The 27,735-nt window shown below is 44.7% G+C and overlaps 1 protein-coding gene across 10 annotated transcripts in view; it reads right to left on the reverse strand.

Moving 5' to 3' along the window:
• The window catches only part of nrcama (neuronal cell adhesion molecule a), a 63,104-nt gene extending 37,304 nt beyond the window's left edge, over positions 1–25,800 (reverse strand). For 3 of the 10 annotated variants that reach the window (XM_020056413.3, XM_020056418.3, XM_010895128.5), the window contains exons 1-2: positions 25,496–25,799; positions 794–870 (exon numbers count right to left, since the gene is read on the reverse strand). The gene's annotated coding sequence lies outside the window, so the exon portion shown is untranslated. Of the gene's footprint in view, positions 1–793; positions 871–25,495 lie in introns of all 10 variants that reach the window. The other 7 variants (XM_020056415.3, XM_020056414.3, XM_034287805.1 and 4 more) reach the window with 4 other exon arrangements.
• Between the last annotated feature and the right edge of the window lie 1,935 nt (positions 25,801–27,735).

Raw genomic sequence — 27,735 nt, forward strand, 5'->3', positions numbered from 1 at the left:
CAAGTCATTCTCAACCATACACAATTTAAAAACCTAAAATTAAATTTTTAACCCTAACCCTATTACAGTACTTCTGTTGAACAGATTTCCTCCCACCTTAACCAGCTGACCTGGTGACCTGGCAACACACAAGCAATGGGAATAGAAAAAGAAAAAAAAGGGCTACAAATAGGAAAATAAACAACCCACAATAAACAAAAAACAACTGAACATAAACAAACAAACAACGAGCCGCCTAAATAAACAATGTCCCTCCTGAGGGAGTGTGGGTTCAGACAAGCAGCAGTTGGTCAGCAACAAGTTTCCTCCAGACCTTTTCATATCTTCATAAATGGTGACAGTTATTTTGGACCTATTTGGTAGAGAAAGGTGTTTGGAACTCCCTATAAAAGCAGGTTGAAATGTGCACAGGATGTGTGCATGTCCACTATTACTGAAATGTGACAAAAATATTCAGATTTAATTTATATACTGTATCAGTCAAACTTCAGACACACCTACTGTACTCACATGTCTTTAGTTCTACTATGGTTCACATTGCAGAATAATAGTGAATACATATAGAATAATGTAGTAACCAAACAAATGTTAAACAGATCAAAATACATGTTTATTTTAGATTCTTCAAAGTACCCCCCTTTGCCTTGATGACAGCTTTGTCCTCTTGGCATTCTCACAAGCAGCTTAATTCCAGTAGTTGGTAAATGCTAAAACACATTATGTGTATTTAACAAACAGACTGGCTTGCCAACAGACAATCCATTTCAGACATAGCATTTAAAATCAGTCTTACCTGTGGGGAACCAATCGGAAGTGTTTATCCTCAGGTGGGCGGGACCCACACGGGGATTGTCTAGAAGGATGACAGACCTGCAACCCAGATCATTTCACATCAGAAAACAGACTCTCCCACCCGTAGGACAATGACTAGATCCCACTAGAAATACAACTTCTCTTAGAAATATATCTACACTGCCTCCACATTTTGTCTGATACTACGCCTCCCGGTTCTGCATGCCTCAGAAATCAACTCACTTCATTAGGCAGAAGAATTTCTTTCAGAGTGAGAAAATAAACCGTTTAAATATAGAGCTTTAAAAGGAATCACAGTTATTTAATTAAAGGTAAAAACAAAGAGATGGTGTGTCTGTGTTTCTTTGTGTGTCGACCAGGGGACTGGGCGTGGATTCATGTGGTCCATAAAGAAATGGTAGCTGCTGGTTCATCCCAGGGGGAATCTTGTCAAAACGACCGTTCCGCTACATGCATCTAAACAGGCCTCGACTCAACACACACGGACTGACAGAACCACAGCCTTCAACACACGAAGCAGAACACACACTTCATGACCATGAATGCATTATCATAATTCCCAGCGAAACAAGCAATCATTTACCCATTAGTGACAAAGAATACAATAGAAAATTAGCATTTTGCTTTCCCATAAATATAAAAGAAGGCAATCAAGAGCTTACCACGTAGCCTAAAAACCTAGAGTATGTGAAGAGTTTGTTTGATGGAAACACATCAAGCAGCCTTAAACCCTGAGTACCACACTACTCCACCATAGACCCTGCTCACATGTGAGGGGTGTGTATTCAGGTGGCCGTTGTGTGCGTGTGGGTGTGTGTGTTATAGTGAGTCCGTATGGGTGTGTGTGTATTAAGGCGAGTGCGTATATGTGTGTATTAAGGCGAGTGCGTATGTGTGTGTATTAAGGCTGTGTGTGTTTATGTGCATTGTGTGTGTGTTATAGTGAGTCCGTATGGGTGTGTGTGTGTGTGTGTGTGTATTAAGGCGTGTGCGTATGTGTGTGTATTAAGTTGTCTGGCTGTGTGTGTTTATGTGCGTGTGTGCGTGTATTATAGTGTGTGTGTTTATTAAGGTGTGTGGCTCTGTGTGTTTGTGTGTGTGAGTGTATTAAGGTGTGTGTGTGTGTATTAAGGTGTGTGGCTGTGTGTTTGTGTGTGTGTTTGTATTAAGATGTGTGCGTATGTGTGTTAAGGTGTGTGACTGTGTGTGTGTATTAAGATGTGTGCATATGTGTGTTAAGGTGTGTGAATGTGTGTGTGGTGCAAAACAATATCAGAGTTGATTAAGCAAGAGAGACAGAGGCAGTGGGGGGTAAGAACGATAAAAGAAAGAAAGAAAGAAAGAAAAGAAGGAAGGTAGGAAGAAAGAATGAGAGAGATAAAGAGAGAAGGAAGGAAAAGAGAAAATAAATATTGATGTCTAGAGAGAGGATCCTTTAGAGGATTATTACACTAATCATGACTGTCCCTTATCTGTTTTGGTATTGTGATTGTTTAAGGGACTCTAAGAAAAATCTATAAAAAATAATCACTTGAATTATCTGGAAATTGAATATTATTCTACTGAGCTCTGCCCCAAAACAGGAGCAAACTGATATAGAAAAAACCCCAGCTCTCATGCCAGTGAAACTATGTTTTAACACGCATTTTCAGTATGTTACAGAAACACTGAGAAACATATCTCTGCACACAAACACACTGAACAGACACCCACCATTCCCGACGGCCGCGGGCTTCACGCTGGCAGATTTAAAACAACCCCTTTGTCCCTTCCACAATGAGGGATAACACACTTCCTGGTATTTCAAACACACAGGCAGACAGACCGTCCTGAGACAAAAGTCAGACCGAGACGTGAGACAGACTACTATGCAGGAGTATTTAGCATAGTTCATAAAATATATAGACACTCTCAATACCACAAACTCTGTTTCCTCTATCACTGGATCTGTTCTATATCACACACTCTATGTTTCCTCTATCACTGGACCTGTTCTATATCACACACTCAATATTTCCTCTATCACTGGACCTGTTCTATATCACACACTCAATATTTCCTCTACCACTGGACCTGTTCTAAATCACAAACTGTTTCCTTTATCACTGGACCTGTTCTATATCACACACTCTATGTTTCCTCTATCACTGGACCTGTTCTATATCACACACTATGTTTCCTCTATCACTGGACCTGTTCTATATCACACACTCAATATTTCCTCTATCACTGGACCTGTTCTAAATCATACACTCAAGGTTTCCTCTATCACTGGACCTGTTCTATATCACACACTCAATATTTCCTCTATCACTGGACCTGTTCTAAATCATACACTCAAGGTTTCCTCTATCACTGGACCTGTTCTATATCACAAACTGTTTCCTCTTTCACTGGACATGTTTTGTATCACATTCAATGGTGTAACACCATATCCCGTTTTAGCCATAAGCCAATTGAGTGTATGTGCGTGTGTGCATTCATGCCTGTGTGTGTGTTCAAAGTGTTCACAGGGCGTGATTAATGGTTTCATTAAGTTGTATGGCTGTTCTGGGAGCCATGTAGCGTGTCATTGAGAACATACATGTTTCTTTGTCATGGCTTGACACCTGATAAATTACAGCCTGTGTTTTCCTAACCCATATGTTGGACCAGAGTCGACTCTCTGTCTAACATATTAACACAATTACCGTGTCAGATACAATGCATGTGCTTTGGTGATTCAATATCCATTATAGTGTGATGTCTTTATTGCCTGTTTTCCTAGCAATTAAATCTCTCAAGAATCATCATCTTTTACATTTCAATCAGGCTCGTTAACCAGGTGGAATCCCAACAGAACGCACGTTTCTACTCTTTGTTTATTTACCAGCTGGCAATTAACATTTACGGTGGAAAAAACCTCTCCCCTGAAATACATACAAATCAAACAAGCATCCTCTGTCGACCAAGAATGGAAAGAATATTGTAACATGTCACAGGCTGGCGTCAAAAAGAGCTTTATGTCTCTTCACAGTTCCATCTGCCCTCATATCTGCCCCACCTCCCCCTCCTCCAGCCTCCCCCTCCTCCATCCTCCCCCTCCTCCAGCCTACCCCTCCTCCAGCCTCCCCCACCTCCCGCCTCTCACTCCTCCAGCCTCCCCCTCCTCCAGCCTCCCCCTCCTCCAGCCTCCCGCCTCTCCCTCCTCCAGCTTCCACCTCCTCCCACCTTCCCCTCCTCCTCCCTCCCCTCCTCCAGCCTCCACCTCCTCCAGCCTCCCCCACCTCCCGCCTCTCCCTCCTCCAGCCTCTCCCGCCTCTCACTCCTCCAGCCTCCCCCTCCTCCAGCCTCCCCCGCCTCCCGCCTCTCCCTCCTCCAGCTTCCACCTCCTCCCACCTTCCCCTCCTCCTCCCTCCCCCTCCTTCAGCCTCTCCATCCTCCAGCCTCTCCAGCCTCCCCCTCCTCCAGCCTCCCCCGCCTCCCGCCTCTCCCTCCTCCAGCTTCCACCTCCTCCCACCTTCCCCTCCTCCTCCCTCCCCTCCTCCAGCCTCCACCTCCTTCAGCCTCTCCCTCCTCCAGCCTCTCCCTCCTCCCTCCTGGTTTTCCACTGGTGTTGACATTTTCCAAACAAGGGCCTGCAGAAGGAAGTTCAATGAGGAGATTGCAAACTACCTGTCACACACACACACACAGAGTCACACAAACACACACAGTCACATCAACACAAACACACACACACACAGTCACACATACACACCAACACACAACAAGAGGGCTAAGGGCCTCCTCCTTGGTCCTCAAGGTCCCACTGCCAGATAAGCTGTAAATCTGAAAGAGAACAGGACACGGCAGGGAAAGTGTCCAAACCCTGAATCATAGCACCGGAGGCAATAGGACGACGAAGCAACATTTCCCATCAGAGACACGTCATGAGGAGAAGTCCCATCAGAGACACGTCATGAGGAGAAGTCCCATCAGAGACACGTCATGAGGAGAAGTCCCATCAGAGACACTTCATGAGGAGAAGTCCCATCAGAGACACGTCATGAGGAGAAGTCCCATCAGAGACACGTCATGAGGAGAAGTCCCATCAGAGACACTTCATGAGGAGAAGTCCCATCAGTGACACGTCATGAGGAGAAGTCCCATCAGAGACACGTCATGAGGAGAAGTCCCATCAGAGACACGTCATGAGGAGAAGTCCCATCAGAGACACTTCATGAGGAGAAGTCCCATCAGAGACACGTCATGAGGAGAAGTCCCATCAGAGACACGTCATGAGGAGAAGTCCCATCAGAGACACTTCATGAGGAGAAGTCCCATCAGAGACACGTCATGAGGAGAAGTCCCATCAGAGACACGTCATGAGGAGTAGTCCCATCAGAGACACGTCATGAGGAGAAGTCCCATCAGAGACACGTCATGAGGAGAAGTCCCATCAGAGACACTTCATGAGGAGAAGTCCCATCCGAGACACGTCATGAGGAGAAGTCCCATCAGAGACACGTCATGAGGAGAAGTCCCATCAGAGACACTTCATGAGGAGAAGTCCCATCAGAGACACGTCATGAGGAGAAGTCCCATTAGAGACAAGTCATGAGGAGAAGTCCCATCAGAGACACGTCATGAGGAGAAGTCCCACCAGAGACACGTCATGAGGAGAAGTCCCACCACAGACACGTCATGAGGAGAAGTCCCACCAGAGACAAGTCATGAGGAGAAGTCCCATCAGAGACACGTCATGAGGAGAAGTCCCATCAGAGACAAGTCATGAGGAGAAGTCCCATCAGAGACATGTCATGAGGAGAAGTCCCATCAGAGACACGTCATGAGGAGAAGTCCCATCAGAGACACGTCATGAGGAGAAGTCCCATCAGAGACACTTCATGAGGAGAAGTCCCATCAGAGACACGTCATGAGGAGAAGTCCCATCAGAGACACGTCATGAGGAGAAGTCCCATCAGAGACACTTCATGAGGAGAAGTCCCATCAGAGACACGTCATGAGGAGAAGTCCCATCAGAGACACGTCATGAGGAGTAGTCCCATCAGAGACACGTCATGAGGAGAAGTCCCATCAGAGACACGTCATGAGGAGAAGTCCCATCAGAGACACTTCATGAGGAGAAGTCCCATCAGAGACACGTCATGAGGAGAAGTCCCATCAGAGACACGTCATAAGGAGAAGTCCCATCAGAGACACTTCATGAGGAGAAGTCCCATCAGAGACACGTCATGAGGAGAAGTCCCATTAGAGACAAGTCATGAGGAGAAGTCCCATCAGAGACACGTCATGAGGAGAAGTCCCACCAGAGACACGTCATGAGGAGAAGTCCCACCACAGACACGTCATGAGGAGAAGTCCCACCAGAGACAAGTCATGAGGAGAAGTCCCATCAGAGACACGTCATGAGGAGAAGTCCCATCAGAGACAAGTCATGAGGAGAAGTCCCATCAGAGACATGTCATGAGGAGAAGTCCCATCAGAGACACGTCATGAGGAGAAGTCCCATCAGAGACACGTCATGAGGAGAAGTCCCATCAGAGACACGTCATGAGGAGAAGTCCCATCAGAGACACGCCATGAGGAGAAGTCCCATCAGAGACAGACAGCTACACAAACACAGAGATATCTGACGTTTACTGCGAATGCAAATTACAGCAGCTACGTGTGTGAGGTTTGGTGTCCATGACAGCAGCCATGCGGTGTTAAACTATTCTGTTTCTATGTTAGAGCAGAGCATCATCAAGAGGGAATCCACAGATGAAACAGTAGAGAAACTTGTCCCCCGACCCTGAGGGCTGAAGAAATGTAGCCACTCTCAAATTCATACACTGTTTGGATGTAAGTACGGACCAGCCAGGATGTCAACATCATAGTTCTTTTAACGTTGTTTATGTTTTTAAGGACGGAGGTTGTTTACATTGACTTTGTTTACAGACAATGTAGTGAAACCAGTTGATATTTGATTCGGATCAGGTACAACAGTTTGTTCTATGTATAATACGACCGTTCCATGGCCTGAGCTCTATCATGCAGTTTTACTTCTAATGTAAACAAATAAACAGATGTTGACAAACAACAACACTCGCTGCAACATATTTACATTAAGCCTCATTAGTGAGCTTCAATGCAAGCTGTATGTAAGCCTCTTAATGTGAACACTAATCTGGAAGATGTTGTTTTTTTGTTTGGGATTTAATGAGACCCTTAAAGCAAGAAGCCCCTTGGGTTGAAACACATGCAGTAAACAGTGACAAGGGAAATCAAATCAAAGCTCCTTATCACAGGCTGGGCAGAGAGACGCTGCCTCTGTTACACAGACACACATTCACACTCACACACAAATGCACATTATTGGAAATGGTATTTCAGTACACTTAAAATGCATTCCTAATTTATTTCAAAGATATTAATTATTATTTAAAATCATGAATGTGTTTTGAAATAAATTGTTGAATAAATCTAGGTGTACTAAAGTGCTTTTGAAAATCATGTGCTAGCGAGCCTAAAGAGTTTTATTTTATTCAAAACGAACTTAAGTATATTTATTTCTATTTAAATAGTACTTAAATACCATGTCAATACGGTTTAATGTTCTAAAGCACATCTTACGTGGTTACAAAGTAATACTCTTCAATATACTTATTTTGACGAGGGAGTGAGGGACGGAAAAGAAAGAAGCAGAGCGATGAAAAGAAGGGAATGAGAAAAGAAATGGCTGATGAGGGAAACATTTCCGTGACAGAGAAATGAAATAAGAGAAAGAGTTGAGTAAACACCGGAGGTCTGTACATACGGACCATCTGAGGCATGTCTAATATTGACCAGGGCTGTTCTGCATAGCAACAGAGACACTGGGAGAGCAGCCAGAAGCCTTTTACAAGATCTCCAGAAGGAGAAGGATGTCTCCTCGGGTCGCCGAGTGATTCAGCTGATTTTGAAATATTTTTTCAGGAAGGTCCTTGCTCTCAGCCAGGACAATGAAACAGCGCAGAGACAACTTCCCACTTTTACAAGTTTTGTACTCATCCACTTCTAGTCAAACACAAACACACACACAGACATCAGCGAATACACTCTCAGAAAGGAAGAGACAGAAATCTGAACCATTTTCAGGGTTCCAGGGATGAAAGCTTTTTGTCTGTGGTATAAATATTTTAGGTTCCAGGTGGAACCTGCACTCTGTATTTCTAAAAGGGTTCCCTGTAGAATATACAGTGGATATAAGTCTACACACCCCTTTTAAAATGCCAGGTTCTTGTGATGTAAAAGAATGAGACAAAGGTAAATCATGTCAGAACTTTTTCCACCTTTAATATGACCTATAACGTGAACAATTCAATTGAAAAACAAACAGAAATCTTTGAGGAAAATATAGAAAAATAAAAAAAAATTACCTGGTTGCATAAGTGTGCACACCCTTAAACTAATACTTTGTTGAAGCACCTTTTGATTTTATTACAGCACTCAGTCCTTTTGGGTAGGAGTCTATTAGCATGGCACATCTTGACGTGGCAATATTTGCACACTCTTCTTTGCAAACGCACTCCAAATCTGTCAGATTGCAAGGACAATTCCTGTCCACAGCCCTCTTCAGATCACCCCAAAGATGTTCAATTGGATTCAGGTCTGGGCTCTGGCTGGGCCATTCCAAAACGTTAATCTTCTTCTGGTGAAGCCATGCTTTTGTGGATTTGGATGTGTGCTTTCGGTCGTTGTCGCGCTGAAAGGTGAACTTCATCTTTATCTTCAGCTTTCTAACGGACGCCTGAAGGTTTTGTGCCAAACCTGGTATTTGGAACTGTTCATAATTCCCTCAAGGCCCCGGTTCCAGCTGAAGAAAAACATCCCCAAAGCATGATGCTGCCACCAACATGGTTCACTGTGGGTATGGTGTTCTTTGGGTGATGTGCAGTGTTGTTTTTGCGCCAAACATACCTTTTGGAATTATTGCCAAAAAGTTCAACCTTGGTTTCATCAGACCATAACACATTTTCCCATGTGCTTTTGGGGGACCTGATGTTTGTTTTTGCAAACTTCTGCTGGGCTTGGATGCTTTTCTTTGTAAGAAAAGGCTTCTGTCTTGCCACCCTACCCCATAGCCCATTCATATGAAGAATACGGGAGATTGTTGTCACATGTAGCACACAGCCAGTACTTGCTAGAATTTCTGCAGTTCCTTTAATGTTGCTGTAGGCCCCTTGGAAGCCTCCCTGACCCTTTTTCTTCTCGTCTTTTCATCAATTTTGGAGGGACTTCCAGTTCTTGGTAATGTCTCTGTTGTGCCATATTTTCTCCACTTGATGATGACTGTCCTCACTGTGTTCCATGGTATATCTAATGCTTTGGACATTCTTGTGTGCCCTTCTCCTGACTGATATCTTTCAAAATTGAGATCCCTCTGATGCTTTGGATCTCTCTGCGGACCATGGCTTTTGCTCTGAGATGCAACTAAGAAAATTTCAGGAAAATCCTACTAGAACAGCTGAACTTTATTTGTGCTTAATCAGAGTCACTTTAAATGATGGCAGGTGTGTAATTACTTCTATTTAACATGAGTTTGAATGTGACTGGTTAATTCTGAATGCAGCCACATCCCCAGTTATAAGAGGGTGTGCACACTTACAATAACAACCAGGTTATTGTAAGGTGTTCATTTTTCCCCCTTGAAGCTTTCAGTTTGTTTTTCAATTGAATTGTTCACATTACATTACAAGTGGAAAAAGTTCTGACATGATTTATCTTTGTCTCATTCTTTTACATCACAAAAACCTGGCATTTTAACAGGGGTGTGTAGACTTTTTATGTCCGCTATAGATAAAATGTGCTGGACCGTGTGAGTATGGCTGGAGGGGTACACCTTAGACACAGCTGTTATCCATGATGCTGCACACCTGCCAAACTGAACAAAAAGTCAAATACAAAGGAAAGGCCAGCCTCATAGCTTCTGTGTTGGAACAAAAGTATATAACCAACAACACCCCCACCCTACTCTCCCCATACACACACACACACACACACACACAAACACACACGTTTGCTCAAAAGAATGTCAAACCAGTGGGAAACTCTTTAAGGACCCTGTGAAAACTGCTGAATTGAAATGACAGTTACCAACAGATTCCCATCACAGGTCAATATATCGGTGTGTGAACTCCTCTCCAACACACTCTCTGTTTTCAGCATGACAGTCAGGCAGGTCAGAAAAGTGTAGTTAATAGACTCATCCTGTTTTCCTCTCTTCCTTTCTCTAGGACGATATATGCACCTATGAAATCCCTCCACTAATGCCGGGTGGTAGTCTATCAAATCCCTCCACTCAGGCCGGGTGGTTGTCTATCAAATTCCTCCACTAAAGCCAGGTGGTTGTCTATGAAATCCCTCCACTAAAGCGAGCTGGTTGTCTATCAAATCCCTCCACTAAAGCCGGGTGGTTCTGTATCAAATCTCTCCACTAAAGCCGGGTGGTTGTCTATCAAATCCCTCCACTAAAGCTGGGTGGTTGTCTATCAAATCCCTCCACTAAAGCCAGGTGGTTGTCTATCAAATCCCTCCACTAAAGCCAGGTGGTTGTCTATCAAATCCCTCCACTAAAGCCAGGTGGTTGTCTATCAAATCCCTCCACTTAAAGCCAGGTGGTTGTCTCTTCGCCGACTCCAGGCGGACTGTCATCATCCGTGTTAATTATAATGTTGTTTCATCTCTGGGTCACGAGACACAAGGAGTATTTGAATGCTGGTCACTGAAACCTGCAGTAATATCACTTTGGTTAATGAAAATGAGGAAGTGCAGAGACAGATGAAGAGTTTGCATGTCTCTGCGTGTGTGTGTGTGCGGAAGTGGGTATTCTCTGTGTGGTTTCTTCGGGCCATGACCAACCAGGGCAACAAACAGCAGGCAAATTCCATCGTTGCCTATTGAAGCCTGACAGGCATACAAATGGTTCTATTGAAAAATCCTATTGTCTCAACCGCAACTGTTTGACTAGCCATTGCAGGTGTGCTCGTAGTCAGTGTAGTCACGGTGACAGTGTAGTCACGGAGACAGTGTAGTCACAGAGACAGTGTACTCACGGAGACAGTGTAGTCACGGAGACAGTGTAGTCACAGAGAGTGGACGAGGGGCAGCAGAAACCCTGATGTGGTGTCCTCAGTAAAACCTTTATAAACCTGTTGTGAATGAACTATGTCAAAGTACATCAGAGAAACCCTATTTATTCAGTGTAACACCGGACGTCAGTAAACACTCAAACACAACTTGCTGTGACTTCAAAGGCCAAAAAACACAGCCCAGCTTTGAAGACAAGCCTTGTCTAAGCCCCGCCCCGTTTCCTGTCCCTCTCTGAACAAAAAACTGACATAACGCAACAACTGGGTTCTTGTGAGAGAACAGACCAGACTGAGGTCTTCAAGGCCTGGTGAGAGGACTGGCACTTGTGCCCACTTAAGATGATTGATCTGGATGAGGAAACATCTCTTAGACCCCTCTTCGCTGGTTTGAAGGGAAGCCTGGCCCCTGCCTATTCTGAAGTGGCTAACACCATTAATGTGAAATATAGTCCAGACCTGTGAGCCACCGGCTTAAGCCAGATGAAGGAGAAGAGCTCTCTCAGCAGCCAGATAGATCAGGTAGCTGGTAGGGTGAGGTCCAGATGCTGGCTTTGGGAGGGGCAGGGCTGGGCTCGCACCACAATCCCCTGGGCCCCAGTTCTTCAAAGGTTATCTTCCTGGATTTCACCAGTATACAGTATGACCCATTGAATAGAAAGATAAAGAATAGAACAGCATTGCCCAGGCAAGTCAATACTTTTTGTGTGTTCTATTCATTATGTTTCTACGCATTCACGGGTGCTTCAGTACTGTACATTCATATTGAAGATTTTAAAGTATTGAGTGTGTACTGATTCTAGGAAATTACATAACAGAGTATTGTAAAAATGTGACATTAACTGAAAACATGCAGAATTCCATTACAAAGTGAAATTTGTTTTGCACTTTGTCTCTCACATTGTTGTTAATCTGCTAAATTAATTCAGCATCTGTGAACATTTATTCATGCAGGGTTTTTGTTCAGGCTTATGCTAAGAGAGGCCAGTGGTGGGAGAACATTCAGCATGGAGGTTTGTGACATAAGCCAGGTCTGTCAACCCACACGCGGTGAAACTAAAGCCCAGGCATCAGACCAGACTGTGTTGGTGTGGAGTGATGGATGACAATGTGGCATTGGTGCTATCTTCATCTCCATCTTTCTCTGTGTTTCTGTCTCTATCTACACAGCTCACACACACACACACACACACACACTCACATGCTGTTCACAACCCACAGGGTTCACATGGACAATTGCAAAGTACATTTTACCCATGAGCTGGAAATAGACATTTTCCAAGCGGGACCCAGTTACAAAAACCTTGCTGGGAGTGAATTGTCAGATTTCAGGTCCCCAGCATTTTCAAGCCAAACCAGGATCTGGCTGTATGCGACACTACAGCAAAGACTGTATGATTGTAATTTGAGCCAGGGATATAAATCCACTTCACATTCTGGATATTTTTTTCAGGCAAGTTGCCCTGAAAACTGGTTGGCATTAAGATCCCTCATCTAGCATTGAGGTATGGGTGAGTAGATAGTAAAATGTTACTGAGAGTCAGTAGATAATATTTCGGGCATCTACAGAAACACTTTCAGGTCCCTCAAAATAAGGGGTCACCATAAACACAAATGTATTGCTGCAGGGTTTTAGTTATTAAGGTTCCATGAGAAAGAGGGAGAGAGAGAGAGAAAGAGGGAGAGAGAGAGAGAGAGGGAGAGCGAGAGAGAGAGAGGGAGAGAGAGAGAGAAGAATTATGAGGGGAGACAGAGCTCAAGACAGGATGAGAGGAGAAATGAACTTGTTCCTCCCTGTGAGTGCTTACCGTGTTCATAAACCAAAGTCTGCCGTGGTTAATGCTGTCGGGTAAACAGTTAGAGACGTCCCTCTGTCCTGATCTTAGCATCATTCATCTCCTGAACAGACCTCACACACAGACACATCAGAACACACACGGAGAAACCTGATCTCGGGATCAATGGCCGTGTCAATATAACCCAACACGCTCAACCTTATGGATCCACTATCGCTGATAATATCAATCACTTAACCTTATGGATCCACTATCGCTGATAATATCAATCACTTAACCTTATGGATCCACTATCGCTGATAATATAAATCACTTAACCTTATGGATCCACTATCGCTGATAATATCAATCACTTAACCTTATGGATCTACTATTGCTGATAATATCAATCACTGCAATAAAGTGTCACAGCAGGGGACAAATGTCAAAGGGTTAAAGGTCAGAGCTGTCATAGGGGTGCAACAATAACAAGTGAATGGCACACATTCCCAAACAAATGCTCCATAATGCTCAATAATGCTCCATAATACTCCATAATGCTTCATAATGCTCCATAATGCTCAATGGCAAAGTGATGTGTACTTCTTATTGGAGTCTTGCCAGGGAAACCGAGCAATTAGAACTTCATATTACCGACTGCCGGAGGTGTGAAAAGTACAAGGGAAAAGTCCATGGCTGTGTTCAGCAGCTGAGGAAAGTTCCCAATAAATTACCTAAATTACCAGCTAGATTGAGTTCATAACTAACCAGTGATCAAAGAAACAAAAAGAAAAACTATCAATTAAGGTAATTGGTTAATTAACTCCATGTGCCTTGTCATATAGGTCTTAATTTGGAACTTCCCTAAACTATTAAACACATCCGAGTAATTTGACTTTGAACACATCTGGCATCTGCATCAAAGATTAATGATTAAACTTACCATTTCAAGCCAACCAGCTACATTTCCATTCTGAGTTTGCATAATGAACATTAATTTGCTCAACCAAGATGCTTTTTCTCGGTTCAGCTAACTTTGAGTAAAGTTGGTAGTGAAAGGAAAACGAGTAAACGGATTAGCTACATTTCTTGTCTATCTAAAGCCCTCCTAACTCAGAGTACAATGCTGATTAAAGTTTTTACGCTCTTTTGGATGTACAACCAATCCAACAGACCTCAGGTCAGTGGAATGAGATTCACCAGGAGCTAGGGCCATGTTTGAAAGTGAGACCAAGCCTAGTTAATTCATCTATAATTAATTGCATAGTAGTAGTTTTTCATCCTTTATCTGTAAGATGACAAGACATCCCAAGGCAAAAACAGTGAACAAGCAACGAGTAAAAGAGAGCCATTTCTGCATAGATGTGAGAGAGATAATGAATAATTTAAAACACAGCTCTTTGTGCGAACGTCCTTCAGGGGCAACACTTCAAGCAATGGCATGAGGGGGTGAGGCCAATACGTGAACCCCAGCAGTGCCGGCTCTAGCCTTCTGGGGGCCCTAAGCAAAATTTGATTCCCTTAGTGGTCCGGGGCTCACTAGCAGTAGGGGGCCCTAAGCTGTCGCTTATGTGGCTTATGTTTAGGGCCAGGCCTGACTCCAGCTAAGGGAGGTATATGGCCATATGACCCTGACATGAAGTGTTATTTTAAACCAGGTTTCCAATGCCTTATTTTTGTCACACCCAAAGGAGTTTAGAAAACTGCACATTATGGCAACATTATTAAGCATAATATATCACAACATGAATCGACAAGTCAAGGTACATTGAAACCAAATATATTTAAAAAACAATTGAAAAGCATCTTGCAGTAGAACATACTGGGAAACATATATACATAAATTGTTTTATGTAAAATCCTTCTTTCAACTGCCGGAATCCTTCTTGACATCCAAAGAATCATCAAAGAACCTTACTTCTATTTACAGTTTTTAGGATGTTAATGGTTTGCCTTAAAAATGTGATTATCATTCAAATCTTAATACCCTGTCCGTCCTCAAAGAACGGTTCTGGAGGTCTCAGGAAGGATCACCATGATATGCAACTGTCCCAAGTCAGTTTAGAGTTATTATAACGAGGCAAGCCTGTAGTTGAGAGATGTACGAAGAAACGACTGAAAGATGGGAGGGGAAGAAAGAAAGAAAGATATATTGGATCTGCTCCACTGGTTACTGTTTAGTGTGTGTGTGTGTGTGTGTGTGTGCATGATCCAACACTTACATGACACTCCCAGGACATCTGATCTCAGGAGAGACCTGACACACTGGTGCGAGAAAAGACTGACCCGCGGGGGAAAGGTATGTGACTTCCACTCCATTTAATTCAGCTACATTACATTTACTGCTAAATCTATTGTCATGTTTCCTTTACACCTCCATCGGTATAGAAGCAAGGTGCTGCATAGAGGCACCAGAACAAACACTTAGCAGTTCCCAAAATAAAATAACTCCGCTGATGCAGCGACGCATGATTCTGGCATCCCATTTGGACAAGGCTATAGGGTTCAAAAACTTTATCGGAGGACACATACACGATATTTTTACTATATTGGTTGGCGATGAATGACTTCCGCTGAAATGCAACGTTGACTTTGTCAGAGCACATTCAGGTTTTGCCGGTCTCACAAAATCAAAGTGCAGAGGCTTATGCTGGACACAAGCTAAACACAATGTTTTACTCTCTCACAGGTGTATTGATGCTTTTCAAACTTGGTGACAGAGAAAAACAACAAAGTACTTACACAGATTGGCTGGACAGGCCAGCAGTGTCTGCAGAGAGCTGGGTCAACTAACAAACCCAAGTTAAAAAACTGTCTCCTAAAGGCACAGCAAGAACAAAAAAACAACTAGTTCATGTAACGTCTGTCAAAGCTGAAAGACTCTCAGATGTATTCAAGACCAGACAGATTTCTGGGTGCGTTTTTACCCTTGTATCTCTGTAGTACAGACACATAGAGGCCATTCATCCATAATAAATCTGTCTGCCTGCGGATTTATTCAAAATGGCACCCTATTCCCTTTCTAGTGAACTACTTTTGGCCAGAGCCTAATGGGCTAGTTCACAACAAAGGGAATAGGGGGCCATTTGGTATGAATACTTTCCTCCCAATATAGAGCTGTTGGTCACGATCCAAGTCATTAAAAAAGGTAATTATCTTTGTGGAGATGCAGTGTGTTAAAAAATGGAATATTGGAAGAAATGGAATAAGCCAAACGGTTATAATTAAGGGGAAATGATTGTGCTAAATTAATTCACATAAGCAATTAGATTCAGCGATCTGATTATTACTCAGTGCTGCGGGACAAGATCTTGCATGCGAACTTCAAAGAGTAGTCTTCCCCAAAAATACATAAACATGACAATTATGACAATTTGCACATCAGACAACAGCCTTCATGATGACACTAACCCGTTTGACAGGACTGGGTCTAGGTCTGGGTTTTAGTCTGGGTTTGGGTTTTAGTCTGGGTCTGGTTCGACAGAACTGTGTCTAGATCTGGGTTTTAGTCTGGGTCTAGTCAACAGGACTGGATCTAGGTCTGGGTCTTGTCAACAGGAGTGGATCAAGGTCTGGGTTTTGTCAACAGGACTGGATCTAGGTCTGGGTCTTGTCAACAGGACTGGATCTAGGTATGGGTTTTAGTCTGGGTCTGGTCAACAGGACTGGGTCTAGATCTGGGTTTTAGGCTGGGTCTGGTCGACAGGACTGGGTCTAGATCTGGGTTTTAGTCTGGGTCTGGTCAACAGAACTGGTCTAGTCCAGAGCAGGGTCCCAGTCTAGAGCATGGGTTCTCAGATCTTTCCTCGGGAACACAAGATATTTCACAGTTTTGTTGTAGCCCTGAAGTAGATAATCTGATTCACACAATGAAGATCGTTGAAATCACTAGTTTGGGTATTCTTCAAATACATTTGATGGCTGGCAGTCCCTGGGGAGAGATAGAGACTGTAGGTGACCTTAAAAGATGGTAATTAGTTTTCTCCTACCAAGGAACAGGGAGGGGGGGCATGGTGAGGTGGGAAGATGTATACATTTAAAGTGAGAGAAAGAGAGAAAGAAAGAAAAAGAGATTGTTTTTCTCTCAATTAAGTGAAATCTTAATTAACCATTCACATTGCCCTGATAATGCACTATGAAAAAACATGTTTTGTCATCTGGAAATGTAGGCCAATATTATTAAAACAGTCATCATTTATTCAACCCACATTGGAACCCTTAGAGAATGACAAAAGCTTATTTAATTTTAGACCAGTCTCTTACGAGAAGAGGGTTTTAAGGCTGGACCTCCCAGTCTATAGTAGCAGGTCTATTAAGACCTCCCAGTCTGTAGTAATAGGTCTAGACCTCCCAGTCTGTAGTTACATGTCTATTAAGATCTCCCAGTCTGTAATAACAGGTCTATTTGACCTCCCAGTCTTTAATAACAGGTCTATTAAGCCTCCAAGTCTGTAGTAACAGGTCTTGACCTTCCAGTCTATAGTAGCAGGTCTATTAAAACCTCCCAGTCTGTAGTAACAGGTCTAGACCTCCCAGTCTGTAGCAACAGGTCTATTAAGCCTCCCAGTCTATAGTAACGGGTCTATTAAGCCTCCCAGTTTGTAATAACAGGTCTAGACCTCCCAGCCTGTAGCAACAGGTCTATTAAGCCTCCCAGTCTTTAGTAACGGGTCTATTAAGCCTCCCAGTCTGTAATAACAGGTATAGACCTCCCAGTCTGTAGTAACAGGTCTATTAAGCCTCCCAATCTATAGTAACAGGTCTATTAAGCCTCCCAGTCTGTAGTAACAGGTCTAGACCTCCCAGTCTGTAGTAACAGGTCTATTAAGCCTCCCAGTCTGTAGTAACAGGTCTATCACAGTGCAGATGGCAGAATCTGATTATCCACAGGAGACATGTTTTTGCGTTGTGTGTTTACTTCACTCTGGTATATTGCCTGTCTGTAATTAAGGGGTATAAAACACACTGCTGTCCTAAGGACCAGAACCATGTGAGGGCAAAGCAGGCTGAGGCAAGGGGGACAACAGCTAAGTGCTCATTGCAGATGGTCACTCTTCTGTACTTTATGATGCAATAACACCCCGGGTAATAAAAACCCAAGTTAAAACCCAATCACAGCGGGGCCATAGTGTCCCCTGTGAAAACAGACAGGGGGTGGAAAGTGAGCGTCTCTGGCAGACCTCCCATTCCGGGTCACAGTACCAATCTCCTCCCACGACCACCCCGACCTCGTCCCCTCTGGAGGGGACAGACAGACCATAAACAGAAACCGGCCCTTCTAATTGGCTTATCAATGGACCCGCCAAGACCACACCCACGTCGATGATTATACCCGGTGGGACCGGAGTGAGCCCGGCCGGCTTGTTCTTGTTTCACCCTCTTCCCTGGCGAACAGGCCAGCTGCCGGGCGGTTTGTCTCCTCCACAATGGCATTCTTTATTTATTTCAGTGCCGTCAAAAGCTTCCATTGAAGCGCCAGGGCGGCCCTCTGCGTCAACCTCAGACAAGTAGGACGAAGACAAGGGTTCCAGAAGCAGGGAACGTTGACGGGGGTTTCATTTTCCCACACCACTCCGATATCGACTACACATCTCCAGTCAATTAGAAGTAGCCGCTCGCTGATCACCATTCTCCCAGCTGGGGGATGGGAATGAGAGAAAACCAGAGGTGAATAGTGGGTGAACGTAGAGCACATTTCAGTCATTTAGCAGCCACTCTCCTCCCCTTACAGGAACACAGGAGCAATTAGCATTGAGTGGCTTGCTAAAGGGCATTACACCTTTTTCACTTTGTTGGCGTGGGAATTTAAACGATTGACCTTCCTGTAACTGGGCCAAAACTCTAACTACTAGGCAATCTGACACCCATATACCGCAGCATGTTGATATAAAAAAAGGCTTTCCATGTATATTCTGAAGTACTCATACATAGCTAGATGTATGGGAGAGACTTGATAGAATTGTGGGAGGATGTATTTTTAGAACTCTTATCAAAAGGCTGAACATTTCAAATACATACTAATCATGGCTTAAAATGTAAATTAGGCAGTCATTCATATCTAGACTGTATGGGAGAACATCGGTAGAATCTTGGAAGAATAATGAATGTTATGAAAATGCAGAATTATGGAAGGTTCTATAGATTCTAAAATTGTTACTGTGCATTCTATTGCATTCTATACATGCGCATGAGGGATCCAAGATTAGATTTTAAATGAATCCCATCTTTTAATTAAATATGAAAACATTCAAAGCTGACATGCAAGGAAGAAATATTGAAATTTCCCTCCCACGTAATGCTGAGAAAAGATCTGTGGAGCAGTACACAGACACACACACACACACATAAACACACACACACACAGACAAATGAACGCAGACACACCTTGACACACACAGAGCACAAGCATGTGGAAGAGGGAAAGAAAAGTCACAAAAAAAGTCACAGTCAATTATGCTCCCAGAAAACGTGTTTAATAATCATTGTTCTGAGCTCACGTCTGGTTGGTCGACACATGGCAACCACTCGGAACGTGTTGACGGTTGTGAGCCGGAGAATGGGCAATGGTTTCTTTGACCTAAATCTTGTCTAAATCTTCTCTAATCGTTTTCTAATCATTTAAACCTCACTGTATGTACTGTAAAATGTGTAGTACCTTACATTGCAATAGAGTATTAACGGTTCTTAGTGAATACGGCCTGTACTGGTCCTAAAAGTCCACCATTTACAGTTTATACTGTACAACAACGTCTAAAACAATAGGGTTTTTTCCACCCCATTTTAAGTCCAGTGCTCAATACTTTTCTCACCCCCTCAATAGAGTATAGCTTGGCAGCGTACACCTATATCAATGTGAGATTATCGTTCATCTTCCTATAAACTATTGTTGCACTAAAAGCTTGTGGCAAAAAGCGGGAGAGGGATCTTTGAGGATTTAACACAAAAAAAGCCAAGCGTCGTTCAAACGGCAAAATCCAGCTGACCAAAACAATTATAAACAGTGACCTGTGAACTTCCTACTTCACAAACCCCATTGAACGTAGCAGCGGTCCTTGGACAAGAGTTCTTACTTCCTAATTTGGTCTCTCTGGATCTAAGGTCTTACGTCACTAATTCCAATACAGGCCACCAGTGGAAAATGTACAGAGCAATTAAAAACGGTCCAAAACTCTAAGCCGTCAATGCAACAAAAGGTGTGTGTGTTTGTGTGTTTGTGCAAATATGTGTGCACGCTGTGTTTCCCTTTACTTTTCCTACTGTAAACTACTGCCCCAGTAAACCTCTGGATCATCAGACTACTTGACCTCCACACTCACCCGTCGGTTGCCCATCGTGTGGGGATCTGAGGGGCTGCTTGGGCCCCTGTTTAAATAACCTACCCAATTTTATATTTTGCAGAGGGAGACCGGAGACGAGAGAGGGGAGAGAAGTGGAGCGGGTGAGGACAGGGTGACAGGTGGAGGGATGGAGCGGGTGAGGACAGGGTGAGAGGTGGAGGGATGGAGCGGGTGAGGACGGGGTGAGAGGTGGAGGGATGGAGCGGGTGAGGGCAGGGTGACAGGTGGAGGGATGGAGCGGGTGAGGGCAGGGTGACAGGTGGAGGGATGGAGCGGGTGAGGACAGGGTGAGAGGTGGAGGGACGGAGCGGGTGAGGACAGGGGGACAGGTGGAGGGATGGAGCGGGTGAGGGCAGGGTGACAGGTGGAGGGACGGAGCGGGTGAGGACAGGGTGAGAGGTGGAGGGACGGAGCGGGTGAGGACAGGGTGACAGGTGGAGGGATGGAGCAGGTGAGGGCAGGGTGACAGGTGGAGGGACGGAGCGGGTGAGGACAGGGTGACAGGTGGATGGATGGAGCGGGTGAGGACAGGGTGACAGGTGGAGGGACGGACCGGGTGAGGACAGGGTGACAGGTGGAGGGATGGAGCGGGTGAGGACAGGGTGACAGGTGGAGGGACGGAGCGGGTGAGGACAGGGTGACAGGTGGAGGGACGGAGCGGGTGAGGACAGGGTACACTTCAACTGTGAGAGAAAAAACAAAAATCCAGAAAATCACATTGTATGATTTTTAAGTAATTAATTTGCATTTTATTGCAAAATATTGCAAAGTATTTGATCACCTACCAACCAGTAAGAATTCCGGCTCTCCCAGCTCTATTAGTTTTTCTTTAAGAAGCCCTCCTGTTCTCATTACCTGAATTAACTGCACCTGTTTGAACTCGTTACCTGTATAAAAGACACCTGTCCACACACTCAATCAAACAGACTCCAACCTCTCCACAATGGCCAAGACCAGAGAGCTGTGTAAGGACATCAGGGATAAAATTGTAGACCTGCACAAGGCTGGGATGGGCTACAGGACAATAGGCAAGCAGCTTGGTGAGAAGGCAACAACTGTTGGCGCAATTATTAGAAAATGGTTCAAGATGACGGCCAATCTCCCTCGGTCTGGGGCTCCATGCAAGATCTCACCTCGTGGGGCATCAATGATCATGAGGAAGGTGAGGGATCAGTCCAGAACTACACAGCAGGACCTGGTCAATGACCTGAAGAGAGCTGGGACCACAGTCTCAAAGAAAACCATTAGTAACACACAACACCGTCATGGATTAAAATCCTGCAGCGCACGCAAGGTCCCCCTGCTCAAGCCAGCGCATGTCCAGGCCTGTCTGAAGTTTGCCAATGACCATCTGAATGATCCAGAGGAGGAATGGGAGAAGGTTGTGTGGTCTGATGAGACAAAATTTGAGCTTTTTGGTCTAAACTCCACTCGCCGTGTTTGGAGGAAGAAGAAAGATGAGTACAACCCCAAGAACACCATCCCAACTGTGAAGCATGGAGGTGGAAACATCATTCTTTGGGGATGCTTTTCGGCAAAGGGCATAGGACGACTACACCGTATTGAGGGGAGGATGGATAGGGCCATGTATCACGAGATCTTGGCCAACAACCCCCTTCCCTCAGTAAGAGCATTGAAGATAGGTCGTGGCTGGATCTTCCAGCATGACAACGATCCGAAACACACAGCCAGGGCAACTAAGGAGTTGCTCCGTAAGAAGCATCTCAAGGTCCTGGAGTGGCCTAGCCAGTCTCCAGACCTGAACCCAATAGAAAATCTTTGGAGGGAGCTGAAAGTCTATATTGCCCAGCGACAACCCCGAAACCTGAAGGATCTGGAGAAGGTCTGTATGGAGGAGTGGGCCAAAATCCCTGCTGCAGTGTGTGCAAACCTGGTCAAGAACTACAGGAAACGTATGATTTCTGCCATTGTAAACAAAGGTTTCTGTACCAAATATTAAGTTCTGCTTTTCTGATGTATCAAATACTTATGTCATGCAATAAAATAATTATAATAATACGTTTTATTTGTATTGCACTTTACACGTGAAGGACACATCTCAAAGTGCTACAGGTGCACAAAATACAAATTAATTACTTACAAATCATACAATGTGATTTTTCTGGATTGTTTTAGATTCCGTCTCTCACAGTTGAAGTGTACCTATGATAACAATTACAGACTTCTACATGCTTTGTAAGTGGGAAAACCTGCAAAATCGGCAGTGTAACAAATACTTGTTCTCCCCACTGTAAACAGCTGTTCTAGACAATCTCTATGGCAACCTCACCAAACAGATGCTTCACATCTCAAATGTCCTTGAACGTGTTCCAATTCAGCAAATCTCCATCCAGACCTGTTCATTTCATGTGGTTCCTGACCTAATACAACAACAAACACAAACAAAAGGTGGGGCAGTTTGCTGAGAGCTGAGTGCCCATCAGATAGTATGGGCTCCATCTGAGAGAAGAGAGCCCTTCAGACAGTCTGGGCTCCATGTAAGAGCTGAGTCCCCATCAGACAGCATGGGCTTCATCTGAGAGCTGGGTGTCCTTCAGACAGTGTGGGCTCCATCTGAGAGCTGGGTGTCCTTCAGACAGTGTGGGCTCCATCTGAGAGCTGAGTGCCCATCAGACAGCATGGGCTCCATCTGAGAGCTGGGTGTCCTTCAGACAGTGTGGGCTCCATCTGAGAGCTGAGTGCCCATCAGACAGCATGGGCTCCATCTGAGAGCTGAGTGCCCTTCAAACAGTCTGGGCTCCATCTGTGTACTGAGTGCCCTTCAGACAGTCTGGGCTCCATCTGAATGCTGAGTGCCCATCAGACAGTCTAGGCTCCATCTGAGAGATGGGTGTCCTTCAGACAGTCTGGGCTCCATCTGAGAGCTGAGTGCCCATCAGACAGCATGGGCTCCATCTGAGAGCTGGGTGTCCTTCAGACAGTGTGGGCTCCATCTGAGAGCTGAGTGCCCATCAGACAGCATGGGCTCCATCTGAGAGCTGAGTGCCCTTCAGACAGTCTGGGCTCCATCTGAATGCTGAGTGCCCATCAGACAGTCTGGGCTCCATCTGAGAGCTGGGTGTCCTTCAGACAGTGTGGGCTCCATCTGAGAGCTGAGTGCCCATCAGACAGTCTGGGCTCAATCTGTGTACTGAGTGCCCTTCAGACAGTCTGGGCTCCATCTGAATGCTGAGTGCCCTTCAGACAGTCTGGGCTCCATCTGAGAGCTGAGTGCCTCAATCCCACAGACTAATTGCCTTGCCATGACACTCACCTGGGTAGGCATGTAGGATCCCTCCAATGAGTTTCTTGAAGCCAGACTGTGGAGGGCCTAGCCCCGCCCACACAGAGCTGGTGGGAGTGTTCAGGTCACAGGCCCTGATGCCGATGAGGCGTGTGTGAAGATCGGGGGGGCGAAACGGGGCATTGCAGTCAGGTCATAGAGGCTTCGGAATAAACAACGTCCTCGGGGGGGGTCACGCATCTTGAAGGAGGATGACAATGGGCGGTGAAGATGTCCCATAAGCCATATGTCTTATGTCAACATGTGGCTCTTTGTAGTTGAGTTAAAGGGCATCACTGCAAATTACAATTTCTTCTTAATTGACTTAATTACATGCAGTTCAAAATGTCCTGGTGGGTTTCCAAGCTGGGAACAATACAACAAGGACAACACTCAGGGATTCAGTTAAAGCCCTATGGGCCGGACTATGTCAAAGCCATTTCGGCCGGAGAAGGTTAAAGCCCTGTGGGCCGGCTTGGGGTTTGTTCCAGCAAGTCATGGCTGTCACCAATCCAGTCACGTCACCCACCCGAGTTGTGACAGGTGACATACAACAAACACCACAAAGGACAACATTTTGGAGAGCAAACTTTCATAAAAGCTTCATTTCTATTTCCTCCCCCATTACTCAGAGCTTTCCTGGAATCGTTTTATAACAACCACGCCAAGGTCGTCTTAAGGTCATAGTCATGGGAACCATATCAAAGAATAATTCCTGTAGACATCTGTCACCCTGGTGACAATCACAACAAATCCCAGTGTGTGTGTATGTCTGTGTGTGTGCATGCTTGATTGTGTGTACTTGTGTGTGTGTGTATAAGTGTTTGTGTATTTGTATGTTTGTCTAGTGTGCGAAGCATTCATCCCAGCTTTTGTCAGGAAGACATAACATTCAAAACATGGGCTCAAACACTCAATCCTCAGATTATTAAGTTCCATTTAACTTTTCATCCGATTAATTTTTTTCTGTCTGGGGGGGTGGGGGGGGGGCCTGTTGTGAACATATGTTAACAAATATGTTTTGGAGCAGTTCCCCAAACTCACATTAGGCCCCTATAAAAACACATTCCACCATATGGAAAAGGGTGTCCTTAAACCTTCTGTATTGGTAATGGATGTAAACTGAACAAAGAAGATTCTACACCTGTAGGAACCCCCACCCACAGTGAACACTGTGTTCCCCTCAGTGTTCTAGAGTCCCCCTCAGTGTTCTAGAGCCCCCCACTGTGTTCTAGAATCCCTCTCAGTGTTCTTGGAGCCTCCATTTAGCACAGATGATGCCGGGAAGGGGTCTGGCTCACGCAAGCTCTCATGGGCACAGCAGACATTGTCCTTAATTTTAAAAATTACACCAACCACACACTGTAGTGGCCTTGACAGCACTAACGTACTTCTGGGAATAAACCTCTCATTAATCGTTACCGGGCTTTGACGTCACAGATCGATGCAATGGACTGACAGCATAGTCATGCCGGTGTAACGGAAGGGTTGTGAGCTGCACTGTAATAATTGCTGCAGCGTGCATGTGTACAACGTAAGCCCGCATTGTTGCACCTGCGTTTTGTTAAATGTCTCGCGCCTTTACGACACACCGGCCTATGCTACATGCTACATAACAGAGAGGTTACTTAGAATTCCTACACGATTATATAATTCACAGCTGGGCAACGGCATTTTTCACCATCTCAGTTGTCTAATCCCTATACTGTTATAACACCGGCGGCCTCCCACAACCAATCATCTATTCTGAATATAACCATAGAATATACAGCCATAACAAATAGAAAAGAAAACAATAATGATAATCACAAGACAAAGAGCCACCACAGACTAGACAACGATAAGTGTGTGTTTTATCATAGCCACAGGCGCTCTGAATCACATAGCTGCTGGTGTTATCCTTTGATGCGAGTGAATGAAATAATATTCCTTTAATCCCTCAGAACAAAGATACAGTGTCAATCCATCATATTCCCGCTTGAACAACATCATACGGAAATATCCGCAACATCATCAGTTGCTATGGGAAATGCACAACTGGCCCGCCATACTCCTCGAGTAGACCACTTCCACTGCACCAAATGCGCAAAGCAGCGGGGATATCGTCGTCACATACAGCCTACACAAACACACACACACATAAACTGCATAAAAATAAAAAACACCCGCAAAATTAAATGAAAACACAAATCTCACCGGATACAGCAAACGGCGACAGGTCTTCTCGAGGCTCTATATATTGAAGGATGTAGGTGATTCCTTTTTTTGTCTCCCAGTGTAGGACCGTCTCCGGCTACAGCTCTGACTCGTTACAGCCTCACAGCCTGCGGTCCTCCGTTCGGTTCTCCGGTTATCGCACCAGTTCTCTCCTACCCTGCTTCTGTCAAACCAGCAGCGCTCTAGTGCTGGATGCCGTCTCGCGTACGCGCATCCATTGGCTACCTTGCAGAATGCAGAATCTAAAGCGCAGCCGCAGCGACGCCGGCTATGAAGCGGATGTGAAGAGACTTGCAGGTGGATATTGACGATATAAAAAGGGGAAAAGGGGAAAACAAACTACACTAATGCTAGTATGAAAGAGAATCGTGAACACGGATGATTGTATGCTGGGGATAGAACAATAATTAAACCAGTCCTACACATTTGATATTTCCCCTGTGAATTAGTCATTTTGGTTATAAAGATTAGGTCTTACTGTAAATGCAAGGAATCCAGACCCAGAAGTGAAAGGTGCAGTAGCTGGTGCTACACAATATATTTGGGGTGGGAATCTGGGGAGAATGTGGGGAGGGTATCCCCACGTTTTGACAAATGCGAGACGTCCAAGCACATATTCATGTTTTGTAAATGAATTGTTAAGTGTCACATGCACTGAACATCACACACACATTACCATGTCGTGGGATGTGGGATAGACTGGGTTAAATTACGTAAACAGACATATGCATCATCACGCAAATGCATCTTCCTATCAATGCACGCATTATGTGGCAGTCAAACCATGTCCCGATACTAGTCTACAGACTCATTCATCGCTGTCAAACCATGTCCCAATACTTGTCTACCTAGCCCAACATTAGACTTCAGACACCTAACCACACAGCTACACACACTCATACAAACACGAACACACGCCTACACACACACACACACACACAGAGAGTGAGAGAGAGAGAGAGAGAGAGAGAGAGAGAGAGACGTTTCTTTTTTCATTTTGATGTGACTTTTCCGAATTTTCCATTTGTTCATTAAAAAATCAGAGAGTGCCTCTCCTCCCCAGATTCAGCCCTGCAGGTGTCCGTGGGGTTAAGCGGATTTGGCGAAGCGAATGCATTACAGACTGTCCAGTGCAACTCTGCTTTTGACTGAAGAGTTTTCCGGGGGGGGTATCTCCTGCTAGAGTAGGTGCGTGGTGCATTTGTCATCTAAATTGTCTCATTAACTGCGTGCGCCGCGGGGGAAAGCCGCGGTCGGTTGTGGGTTTTGTGATCACATCTCCTGGGGCACTTAGACCTGATACGACCTAACACGCCGTCGTTGGGAATGGGACCGCGCGCATCCATATCGCATCCAGTAATTGCGTTTAGCAATTCCGTGAATACACTGAATTGTATGTATTGTAAGATTGGGGTTGAATATGCGACTATGAAACAGACCGTCGGTCCGGCAGTGTTGTCTACTAATGGAACAGCTGCATTCCTTCATGTAGCTTCCTCAGACACTGCCACTGTGAGACAGAGAGGGCCATCACCTTATTTTTACTGGATTCCAGGAAGACTGAGACTCCCCGTGTGAACTATACAGTGGTGAATGTGTGTCTGTCAGCCAGACGCATTTTCGGTTTCATTTACTCAAACATGACTTGGTGGCAGATCTGCCCTGAAGGCAGACATTAATGTGGTGGGTTAACTTAATGGTGAGGGCGGGCATTGTAGTTAATTGTCTGAATGCTGTAAGCTGACACTTAACCAAAGTTGGTAATTGTCCCCACATTAAAGGCTAAACCATACCAAAAGCTACGCTAATCATAACCTTACCCTAACCTAACCATAACCTAAACCTTACCTAACCCAAACTAACCTAACCTAAACATAACTTAACCCTACCACTAACATAACCACAATGTTACCCATACCGAACTCAAACCTAACCCTTTCCTAACTCTAACCTCAACCGTGTTGTTCAGTGCCAGGCTGAGTTTAGACATGCAATTATGATAATTTTTCACTAATATGTCTTCTGACCAATCAAACTGGCTCTGAAAAAATCTCAGGAGAGAAGTCCTAATTGGCCAAAAGCTCAATTAGTAGAAAACATTTTGCTGTCTGTGTAAACACATTCTAACATTCTGCAGCTTATTTAACACCCAGTTCATTCACCAAGTAGATTACTTTTTGGTCGACCACTGATATTTACAAGACTTCTGCTTTGGAACC

Source organism: Esox lucius, chromosome 18, assembly GCF_011004845.1.
Source record: "Esox lucius isolate fEsoLuc1 chromosome 18, fEsoLuc1.pri, whole genome shotgun sequence".
NCBI classification, from domain to species: Eukaryota; Metazoa; Chordata; class Actinopteri; order Esociformes; family Esocidae; genus Esox; species Esox lucius.